We start from the raw sequence: 12746 nt of genomic DNA, 5'->3' as shown, positions 1-12746 counted from the left end.
CTTCATGCACCACCTCTTCACTGATTCAATATGCAGATGACTGTACCCTTATCTCTTGCTCTGATGACATCTCTTACCTCCATTCCATCACTCAAAACACATTTTACAATGTTGAACAATGGCTAACTGACAATCACCTCATCCTAAACCCCAAATAAATCAAACACCTCCTTTTCTTCCCTAAATCTCTCTTCTACCATAAAAACCACCTTTACCATCTCATCACATAACAACACCCTTATTAAAGCTGATTCTCACACTAAACTGCTGGGTATTATAATTGATGACCAATTAAAATTTGACCTCCATATACATCACTGCATTAAAAAGACAAATAAAAAATGGGTCAACTCTTTAGAAACAAAAAATTCCTTGCTTCAGATTGCAAACCCTCTCTGGCACAGGCCTTCTTCCTACCCTGTCTTTTGTACACCTCTCCTATACTCACATTTCTACAACCTACCTTAATAACCAAACTGGAACAAACTTATAACAACATAGTTCATTTTGCTCATTTTGAGGTTAAGATCATAACCATTATGCCAACCCCTACTTATCAAAGACAAGTTAGGGAGAATGAACTTACAAAAAAGTCTATGAGTACATTGACTGACGTAGGAGAGCAACATTCTTAATATTTCTATGAATTATAACCACACTTTCTGCCTCTGAGCAAATTGTGTCTGCTTTTCTAAGGAAGCACATTACTCATAGAAACGTATCAACTGCAAGGCAGATCAAATAGCAATCTTGTTATAGAAGCATAGATAAGGGAATGATTTTAACAAAATAAAGAGAAAAAAAGAGCTGCATTGTTGCAAATGTTTATTTTGTATTGTCTGAGGAAGTTACCTTAACCATTGTATCACAAGCATACACACATCTAACCGCAAATTACACAGGACAACATTCAAAACTTGGTTCTGTTGCACCTGTAATGTCAACTGATATTATGTTGCATCTTGAGTATATATGCAACTTCATCTTTTTCTTGAGAGTATATGTATGTGTCTGTGGCACATACTGATAATAATCTCAAGTGTGTGTCCTGAGTACCCTGGTGTCCTGGGGCTCAGATCCAGACAGGGTGCTGTTTGTGTGAACATAATAAAGTTTAAAGAGCATATGCTCATGTTGCAAGGCATCAAAGTTAAGAAAACATAAGAACTATATATTTTAGCTACCTGTTTCATAATATTTCCTTTAGATAAGTATTTTTCTTTTCTCTTCATGGTTTGGATGCTATTTGGCATTGCGCAGTCATGACCGGCAGCAGTTCCTAGCAGAGAACAACAGTTTGCTTCATAAGGAAAAAGGTGAAACATTTAATTCCAGATGGTTCCTACAGCATAAACATGACTGGTACCAGTTCATGGCTATAAACATTCTGGTTAATAATCAGTTAATAATTTCCACTGATAACTAACTATCTCTGACACAAGGTGTAAGTGAGATAAGTTTAGAAAAAAAAGACAGATGATACAGGGTTTAATTTACAGAAGGGGCTCTGAATACATGCTTACACACATTTTGTTATGTCATTGTGCTGTTGTTTAAAATTCAGCTGTTCTCAATATTGTTAATAACGTGAGCTGCTGTCTGCCCCATTTCCTATTATTTTTGCATTACATAAAGTGCTAACAATGTGTGCCAGAAATAAAAATTCTGATATGGCTAAGAGATGTGATAAGGATTCTTGTTCTGGTCATTGCTATATATATCCTTTGATTGATGTAGTTTCCTCTCAATGTTTTCTGAAATTGTGTAATGCCTTTTGCATTTGTTCTCTGTTCTGCAGCATGCACACATATTTCACTTCCTAAGGAAAAAGTGAAAAATGTTAATTTCAGACACTTTCTGTAATACAAATGAGTCTGTCGCCAGTGTGGCCATCAGCACTTTGATTAGTACTCAATGAATGAATTCCTCCTGTCTGATAACTATCTTTTTGCCACAAGATGTAAGTGAAGTGAACTTGGAGAAATAAGAAAGGTGATGCAGGGTTTGAATCCAGTTTACAGATTTTTGTTTTATGACTGGATTCAGAATAAATATTGGCACCCAATGTTGTATATGAAATAACATGGCTACAGTATGTGATATATGATAAAAATCTTACCTGTGGTCCCTGTGAATTGATGTTACAAAGGTGCTGTTGTTGTAAACTCACCTCTTCTCATTAGCAATAACAATATGTGGTATGGATGTTCTGACATATGACATTTTGTATAGTGTGCTAACATAAAAGCACTAACATGAGTAATGTGGAAATATTTGTCATATATACTGGAGAACATATCCATATTTCACAATTATTCAGTATGACAATTCTACGATATATTGTAAACTTTGATGTCATGAGTAACTGTATGTGCTGTTAACCTGCTGTCATTATCTGTGAGTCTCCTTTCAGACCAATTGACATTACATGAAATATTTATGATGTGTAACCTAAATGCTACTTGTGATGTTTTAAGTAAATGAGAAAAAACTGACCATGTCATGCTAATACTATAACAGCTTTGCTCCTTGCTACATAATAGCCATTACATGTGTCACTCTGAAATAAAAGGTAATTTTAATCATTTATTTGTATATAATGCCTTTTGCATTTGCACTGTGCTCAGCACTCTGCAAGTATGTTTCACTTCCCAAGAAAAAAGTGAACAATTGAATTTAGGCAGCCTTCTGTAGCATAAAACGAGCCTGGTGCTGGCACCTGTCAACACTCTGGATAGTAGTCAGTGAAGAAAATGCACCTCATAGGTAACTTTCTTGGTGGCACAAGGAATAAGTGTAGGGACCATAGAGAAAGCAGACAGCTGATACAGAGTTCAAATCCAGTTTATAGAGGTGGTCAGAATGCCTTTTGTCACAACACAATCAGTATCATAACTAGGTTTATTGCAACAAATAAATCAATAATGCTTATTACATAATAATATAATGTGTGTAAATTATTTTAAACATGACAATTGTTACATTTAATGTAGAATGCATATGCATAGGTATGATGTGCGCACTTTTTAATAATTCTTATGAATTCTCAAATATCATAAGTATGTGTTTAGGACAGTCTGTCTTATGAAGTAAATATTTAACACAGCACACCATGTAGCACTCAGGTCATACAACTGCATGCATTGAACATGCATTTATAAACACAATTGGTTCCATGACTGACTAAAGTGACAGACATAAAGGAATCTCTGAAATGTATCCTCGGCCAAGGTTACATTACTATAGGTCTAATTAGCATGTTGAACAGTGAGTTTTTTTTGTTCCAATGATAGTTAATAAGTAAACTTTAACACTGTATCTTTTTTTTCCCTCATGGATTAGATTACCAGGGGGTACTACTTAGTTTTACCAGTATGTAACTCCCAACAGGGCAATATGCCAAAAGTCATACCATTTTTCTCTCCAACCAGCCATGATCATAACACTCACCATACAGCATTTCATTGTTAAACACTGGAACATGTGTCATTAGCTTCAGTACCACATATGGCCAATGTCACTGCCTTTAGTGCTTTTTGATATAATCACTGCCAATGTGTCTGCCAAACCATTGTTGTGCTTTCAGTTGTGCAAATGCAGCCTTTGTACACAAGTTGTTACATGCAAGATCTGAACTGGGTGCCAGTTCAGAGCCATATGTCTAGCTTGACTGCTGCAGGTGGCTGGCCATGGTTGGGATGGTGTTCCATTTACAACACAAAGGTTAGCTGTGGAGGAAGGAGTCCATGATTTTTGTTGCACTCCTCATGAAGCACTACAGTTGGAGGCTGCTGCATGGGGAATATACCAGGTCTCAATATATAAGGCCAAGGCTTGGGATAGATTGGCCGAGGCTGTCTCCAGTACGACTGGCATCCCACACACTAAGAAGCAATGTTGTCACTAGTAGAGGTACAAGCATGATGGGAGGATGAATTTAAGAATGCAAACACCCATCAGTTGTATAAATATACTGATCTACCACCTTATGATATGGCATTAATTAGTTATCAAACTCATTTATTCATTATGCTTTCAGATATATCTATTTTGTCTTTTTCCTACTGTAAAGATGTGGCAGAGATACCAAAAAACTCTGAGGCACATCAAGAGATTTAACTTGCCTCAGAGAGGCACAGGCTAAGTATGCATCAAGTCTGAATTCAAGGCAGAGAAGTATTTGCCATCCATCACTGTATAGCATCTTGAGCAGGCTTACCTTAACTTTTATATGAAGCATATGCAGCTGCTCCAATAGCTCTTGGTGATTTCATTAAGCAATGAGTACATCAACTTACTTACATGTAGTACAAAGAAAAGCACAGCAACACTCCACAAGGTAAATGTCACGCTGCTGAATGAAACAAGTAAAACAGCAATCAAAATGGTAGCAGCAGCAACAACCATGCGGTTCTTTCCAAAGGATAACTCAGCACAAGTAGAACACAATACAAAAAATCCAAATGGTATCAGCAGCCACAACCATGCGGTTCTTTCCAAAACACAGCTCAGCACGAGTAGAACACAATAGATAAACTCCAAAATCAGGTTTAATGAGTGCACACAGTAGGTAAGCACTTTCACAATACAGCTTCTTCAGACCATTGAAAAGTGCAATCAATTAAGCAGCCTTTATATACTCAACATCAATTAATTCTGATGTCATAATCACAATTTAAAGAAACAGAACCATCATACAAAAGAAGCCAATAACTAATAAACATATACTATTTAACATATATATATATATATATATATATATATATATATATATATATATATATATATATATATATATATATATATATATATATATATATATATATATATATATATATATGTGTGTGTGTGTGTGTGTATAAATGCTAACAAAGCACAATAAACCACTGTCAACAATAATAAAAAATGTATAAAAATGTATCACTACACATCTAGCCTAAAACTCATACATATTACTCATAAATTAAAATAAAATAAATCACCTAACTCGCATACTTTTGGTTTTAAGAAAGGGTCTAATCGAAGCCCTCTCATTCAACCCTTTACCTGAATCAGCTCTCAGACGCATGATCCATTTAACTTCCTTCTCCTCAGTGATACTTCTAACATTACCCCCTCTTATACTTGATGAGATAACCTCAACAACCATAAATTCAAAGGTATGCTGATACCCTGATATCATCACGTTTCACTAACGCATTGGTGGTCAAACCTGTTCTGATATTATAAAGATGCTCCCTAATTCTGTTTTTAAAATATCTGTCTGTCTTTCCTATATAAAATGATCGACAGGCTACACACACACAGCAAGGTATACCACATGCTGGGTATTACAGTCCGCTGAACAGTTAAAAACATACTCCAACCCCGTATCAGGATGTACAAATTTACCAGCACTATTTATGTATGGACAAAAATTACACATACCACAAGGAATAGTGCCTGTTGTAGCACCAGATCTATCTTTAGTTTTTTGATAACATAACATTCTTTTCAAATTACGTTTATTCTTATATCTAAACCTAGGTCTCCGACCAATAACACTCGCTATCTGTGGGTCAGTCAGAAGTACATTCCAATGTTTGTTAAAAATGTCATAAATATTCTTATTATCTATAGTATAGAACATAGATATCCTGATTTCAGAACACTCTGGAAAATTTCTGCATCTCTCAACATTAGAATGATCCGAAAAATATTGCTTCGCTCTATCTCTCCTCTGTGTGTGTGGCCTGTCGATCATTTTATATAGGAAAGACAGACAGATATTTTAAAAACAGAATTAGGGAGCATCTTTATAATATCAGAACAGGCTTGACCACCAATGCGTTAGCGAAACATGTGATGATATCAGGGTATCAGCATACATTTGAATTTATGGTTGTTGAGGTTATCTCATCAAGTATAAGAGGGGTAATGTTAGAAGTATCACTGAGGAGGAGGAAGTTAAATGGATCATGCGTCTGAGAGCTGATTCAGGTAAAGGGTTGAATGAGAGGGCTTTGATTAGACCCTCTCTTAAAACCAAAAGTATGCGAGTTAGGTGATTTATTTTATTTTAATTTATGAGTAATATGTATGAGTTTTAGGCTAGATGTGTAGTGATACATTTTTATACATTTTTTATTGTTGTTGACAGTGGTTTTTTGTGCTTTGTTAGCATCTATACAGACACACACACACACACACACACACACACACACACACACACACACACACACACACACACACACACATATATATATATATATATATATATATATAGATATATATATATATATATATAGATATATATGTTAAATATTAGTATATGTTTATTAGTTATTGGCTTCTTTTTGCATTTTATTGTGTATATAGGAATCACTACTTTTATATGATGGTTTTGTTTCTTTAAATTGTGATTATGACATCAGAATTAATTGATGTTGAGTATATAAAGGCTGCTTAATTGATTGCACTTTTCAATGGTCTGAAGAAGCTGTATTGTGAAAGCGCTTACCTACTGTGTGCACTCATTAAACCTGATTTTTGGATTTTTATCTACTGTGTTCTACTTGTGCTGAGCTGTGTTTTGGAAAGAACCGCATGGTTGTTGCTGCTGATACCATTTGAATTTTTTGTACTGTGTTCTCCTTGTGCTGAGTTATCCTTTGGAAAGAACAGTATGGTTGTTGCTGCTACTACCATTTTGATTGCTGTTTTACTTACATGTAGGTACCCAGAAACACACATAAGATTTTTTTGAGGACAGTATTTATAATATATTCACTGCAATACTGCATGGCATTAACAATTATATTTTGGCAAATCAAATTATTAACTTTAAAAGCAGATGTCTAATATGGCAAAGTGAAATATATGATTCTATTTGTCATATCATACTATTGTGGTTGATTGATTTTGTGACACATTAATGCCTTTCCCTCTTATCTGGGTGTGACAAAGATGTATTTACTTATTTCCCAGAATGGTTTATGCATTGAAATAATAAAGAAGCATGACATGCAATTGATCTAATTCTTCCATATCCAATCTCTCTCTGTTTTTGTTTGGATACATTGCTGCTGCAATCAAAATGACCAACAGCACAGGGAGCTAGACCGACCACTGCCGTTTGGCCTGCCATACCTCCACACTTGGCTGCAGTGGCACTGCCACAGGCAGCACAGCCACCCTGCACATCTAGGCTGCAACCTGTAAGCATTGCCTCTACGACTCCTGCCCTATCTGACCCACCTGCATCAGGTATCTCTGTCTTGGTTGCTGGAGCAGTGATACCCTCCAGAAGCAGCAGTAGCGGACATGGTGATTTTGTCACTCATTAGGTGCTGACAGGGCTGGTAGAGAGCATAATGTACAGAAGCTCAACAACATCATTATTCTGTTGTCACCCATCCCCGGTGTGGTGACTCTCCAAAGACATTAAATTGTGTGTACAATACTGCATTCATGTTCTGAAGATTTGGATAACTATGATGGTCTTACACTACCCTCATGCAAAGTCTTGTATTCTTTCCCTTGTGTCCAACCCCCCCCCCCCCCCAATTTGTTTCACTGTCCTACCAACTCTTTTTCACATGTTTACTCTGGTACAAAAATAGAATCACATATGTAACACATTGCCAGGAGTGGCCCATTGAAAAGCCTTCATTTTTTTTGTCCTCACCATTTGCACAGAGGTGAACAATGACCAACGCGGTGAATGTGTGTGTGTCTGTGGTTCTAGTTACAAGTAAGTAAAGCCTTGACAACAGATGCACTGTGTCCACTTCCACCCAGGGAAAAACTTTAACTTTGGACACAGCTCCCTGTGTGCATTATCCTACTTTTAACACAAATAGGGTTGCCACCCTTTCAAACACCAAAATGTGGGACATTTTTTGTAGAAACATGAGATCTTGCAGGATAAAACATATTCATGGTCAGTGCAAAGGACAGAACTTCATTTTTTTGCCAAAATAAAAGCTTATTCTCGTAGCATTTAAGTTGCTTATACTATTTCATGTAACATTTAAGTGTTTCATATACAAAATTACTGCTTTATGCAAATATTAAAAAACAAACTTAGGAAATATTTTTTGTCCTAATATCTCAGGACATTTGGCATTTTTTTATTTTTTCACAGAATACAACTGCCCAAATAGGGACTGTCCCTCTCAAAGAGGAAAAGGTGGCAACCCTGTAACACACTGATGAGATTATCCTGTCAAAAGTGTACTCTTAAGAGTCAAACTTTTCCTGTGGTGCTTGTGGCTAATCCTGTGTTTGCTAGCTTGTATACCTAGATGGGTAGGAAGTTCAAATCACACACTGGAGAATTTTAGTGTCAAGTAATTAAAGTATCAACAACAAACATGATGTGTCCACTTCCACTCAGGAGAATAATTTAATGTTGGACACAGATGCCTATTTACTTTAAACACAAAAATCTTCTCTGCATCACATTGATGAGTTTATCATGTCAAAAGTTCACTATCTCCCCTTACAAGTCAGATTTCTTCTCTATTGCTTGCAACTAATTCTGTGATGTATAGATTATTTAACTTGATAGGTAAGGGGTTTGAATCCAACATTGTTTCATTAGTTTGCCTGTGTTCTGTCATGTACAGTTGGGTCTGTGACAACACTCCTTATGTAAAGTTCTACATAGGAGATGTCTTTGTACTGGCATAGGGCTACCCTATAAATTACGTTTACCCTCCAACAATACCCAGTTTTGTAAACACAATGGTTACATTGTGCTATCAAAAATGAACTACATGACACTTGTAGTATGACTTCTCCTATGGCTCTGACTGTTGATACTGTGCTCTCTACACTGTATAACTGAAGAGGGAAGAGGTTTGAACTGAGCAATGATTGAGTTTTGTGAGTGTGTTTTTTTTTCTGATGTGCTGGATTGAGAAGCCTTCTAATGCGTGTATTATGTGCAGCCGTGCATTGTTACTGTGCTCTCCAACCACCCTCTACTTTTTAGAGGAAAATCATTGTATTAAACAATGGTGATGTCATCCATTCAAATATGCACCATCAAAATTGTAAACCAACATCTCATGTTGCATGTGTGATTCAGGCAGTGTTCTGTATTTTGTGATCTTAGGCAGTGTGTTCAAATCGAGCCATTACTCCTTAGACTCCCTTGTGTCAGTAAGAGTGTGAATATGCATGTAGGTAAGAATGTCACCCAGCTATCTGAAGTCTGCATGTATAGCTGCAGATTCCAATTTCTGCTCATTTTTCACACAGAAATACTTTATTGGATAATGATGATCCCACTGGAAGACATTTGGTTTTCCTAAGAGAACTACTAGGGCTTTTTCTGTGGCATGATCCAATGAGACAATGTTCTGTATGCTCTTGTCTTAGTAAGGCATGTGTTTGAATCTGTCATTATGCACACATTATGCATGATTGCCATTCTCCCATCACAGTGACGACTGCATTATGCATTGCATGTGTTTAGGTATACTAGCATCAGGCAATGCTGTGTGAGAAATAGACATATAGCAACAGCCTTTTAAAGAAATTACAGGCACACATATCCCTTGCAGCAATAACATGGTGTCACTGCTTCAAATACACAAATATCACACATTTTCAGCAACACTTGCATGGTGGAATGCCTATTCTTCACAATATCCTGTAGCTTCTGTTGTCAGATAGACAGGTGTTCAAAACCCACATTGACTGATTATACACATCGTTTCTCCTTATGCTGTTATGCATGAATGGTATCCACAAATGTTACAATATGTATAATTAGAGTAGGAGAAGCTTCCCCTATCCCATTTATGTCATACAAATTGTTTGCAGCACAATCGTATGAGTAAATGACTTCACATAGGTGCTGTCTCACAACTGTGTTATAACATCCCTTAAAACTTCCATTGTGCCACATGGGATTCATATACATGTTGTTAGATAGTGGACTTACATAGCTTGCTGTAATTCTAGCAAACTGCAATATTAAATGAATATACTGACTTCAGGCAAACAACTCTGCGTGAAATTATTATTCGCAATTTTTACTTTGGAGAAAGAAATATAAACTAATTTTGTAATTTCCTGCGAATTAAACAGTTGTTCTGTGAATCTTATGGTTTGAGTCCTCCTGTATTCAGTAATGACTTGTATAGTATAAATACACAAACTGTGTTTCAGTTGTGGAAAATGTTGTTGTGCAAAACAAGGACAGCTTTCTTGGCTAAAGACGTTAATATTGCACTGCTCACAATTGTGTGAACATTAACATAGCTACCAATCTGTCGTTATTCTGAGAAAATCATATTGGACAAATTATCCTCAAATGTATTTATTACTGCACACATTAATTTTGTTTATTTGTGACAAGATCCGTTGTTATGCTGTGAGGCAAATTAAGTTAATATACAGCTATGTAGAATGTGTAGTACGATAGACAGGGGTTTGAATCTGGTAGCATCTGTCTGCCAGATAAGTATGTCAGAGAGGAGTGGCTTAATCAAAGGAAGTATTTATAGCATAGTCATATTGCAACATTTTTAAGGCATCACCCTCAGTGGGTGATAGGCATAATGGTTAAGGTGTTTACCTCATAGACTCAAGATACAGGGTTTGACTCTCACATGTGGTAATTTGTTAGGTTTAATATGGCCCACAAGAGCAGTTAGCCTAGTTCTAATCTATGAACCTATGATCCATACATATTACAATAGGGAAATGCTGCAAGCCCCTCAAGTATGTTCATCATGACATGCACAGTATGCCTATTTATGTGGTGTCACACCTTGATAAATAGCTTTCTTATATATGTCCTTGCATGTGTTTGAGTCTGGCAAGATGCCAATGTTGTGTATGTCATTGATTGCTCACAAGCATTACTTAACTTCTAAGTGTTTTTGGCTTCTGCTACATACCTACAATCAACTATATTACTAGCTGAGTTTAGTACAAATTTGCAGTGTTAAAGATTGTACTGCATTTGATTTTTCTGTCTATTTAATTGTTTCATTAAATAGTGCGGTCTGTGTCTCTCTGTAGTTATTTGTTTTCCTGTTTAATTATTTCATAGAATACTGTGGTCTCCCTCTGTCTCTGCAGTAAGTGGAGGCTATTGTGTTTCACTTCATTGATATTCAGTATTAAACTCTTAGCCTAGAAGGTTTCTCTGTATTTATAAGTGTTAGTCACATATCTTTGAATTTATTACTGCTCAATATCTGAGTTGTTTGGCTTCTGCTACATAACTACAATCAACTGCATTACTACCTGAGTTAAGTACAAACTTTCAGTGTTAAAGATTGTACTGCATTTTATTTTTCTGTCTATTTAATTGTTTCATTAAATATTGTGGTCTGCGTCTCTCTGTAGTTATTTATTTTTCTATTTAATTGTTTCTAGAATGCTGTGGTATTGCTCAGTCTCTGCAGTTAGTTTCCCACCCACCCTCCAAGTTCTTGTTTTGGTATTAATCTTGGTGGCTTTGGAATTGCCCGCCCCTCCTGTAAATGTGTGTTTGAACACTCCTCCTGGGTCTTTCTCATTTGCTCACTCAAGCGAGTACAGAGAGATCATTTTTTTACTTCAGACACTCCTACCAGTCCCATCTGTTCAGCTCTATCCCAGTTTTATTCCAGTCTAGTGTCACTAGCTCATTCTACCTAATGCAGAGAGAACATTTGTGAAGGGCAAGCCACTTAGGTCCTTAATTTTGAATTATCTTCTGTTTCTCTTTTCTCCCTTTCTACTTTCCAAAAAAAAAAATTCTAAGCTTGTTTCCTGCCTTTCCTGTAACTAGTCTAGTCCAGATACAGATTTGCTGTAACCAGGACTGTTTGTAAGCTTATGAGCCCCCAAAGCCTTTCTGTGTTGGAGGGAAGTCTTCTAGCTTATCAGTGGGAGTGGTAAGCACTAGGTAGCCTATCTACCACAAGAGTGGTTTCTGGCCCAGAAATTGTAGTTTATTGGCTGTTTGGGCAGTTTTTCCATCTCTTTCAACCTCCTGGTTTAAAAGCCTGTGTTTGCGCTTGTTTCCCACCTTTCCTGAAACTAGTCTAGTCCAGATACCAATTTGCTGTATTCAGGACTGTTTGTAAGCTTCTGAGCCCCCAAAGCCTTTCTGTGTTGGAGGGAAGCCTTCTTGCTTATCAGTGGGAGTGGTAAGCACTAGTTAGCCTATTTACCACAAGAGTGGTTTCTGGCCCCATTTTATTTTATTTTATGGCTGTTTTGGGCAATTTTCCATCCCCCAAGCCTTTCTGTGTTGGAGGGAAGCATTCTAGCTTATCAGTGGGAGTGGTAAGAACTAGGTAGCCTATCTACCACAAGAGTGGTTTCTGGCCCAGAAATTGTAGTTTATTGGCTGTTTGGGCAATTTTTCCAGCTCTTTCAACATTCTGGTTTAAAAGCCCACATTTGCACTTATTTCCCACCTGTCCTGTAACCAGTCTAGTCCAGATACAGATGTGCTGTATCGAGGATTGCTTGTAAGCTTCTGAGCCCCCCCCCCCAAGCCTTTCTGTGTTGGAGGGAAGCATTCTAGCTTATTAGTTGTTGTGGTAAGCACTAGGTAACCTATCTACCACAAGATTCAGGTACAGATTCTTAGTTTTAGCACTTGAATTTGCTTATCCGTGCTCAGCACTTGTTCAGAACTTCTTGTTAGCACTAAATAAGCTACAAATTACTACAGCACTCAACCTTCCTCTTTACCTAGAAGAAAACAGTTTTTATACTTACTTTTTTCACTTGCTTAGAGAAAAACAGCT

This window comes from Protopterus annectens, chromosome 1.part2 (genome assembly GCF_019279795.1).
Source record: "Protopterus annectens isolate FY-2018-M chromosome 1.part2, PAN1.0, whole genome shotgun sequence".
Classification (NCBI taxonomy): domain Eukaryota; kingdom Metazoa; phylum Chordata; order Ceratodontiformes; family Protopteridae; genus Protopterus; species Protopterus annectens.
This window is presented reverse-complemented; position numbering follows the sequence as displayed.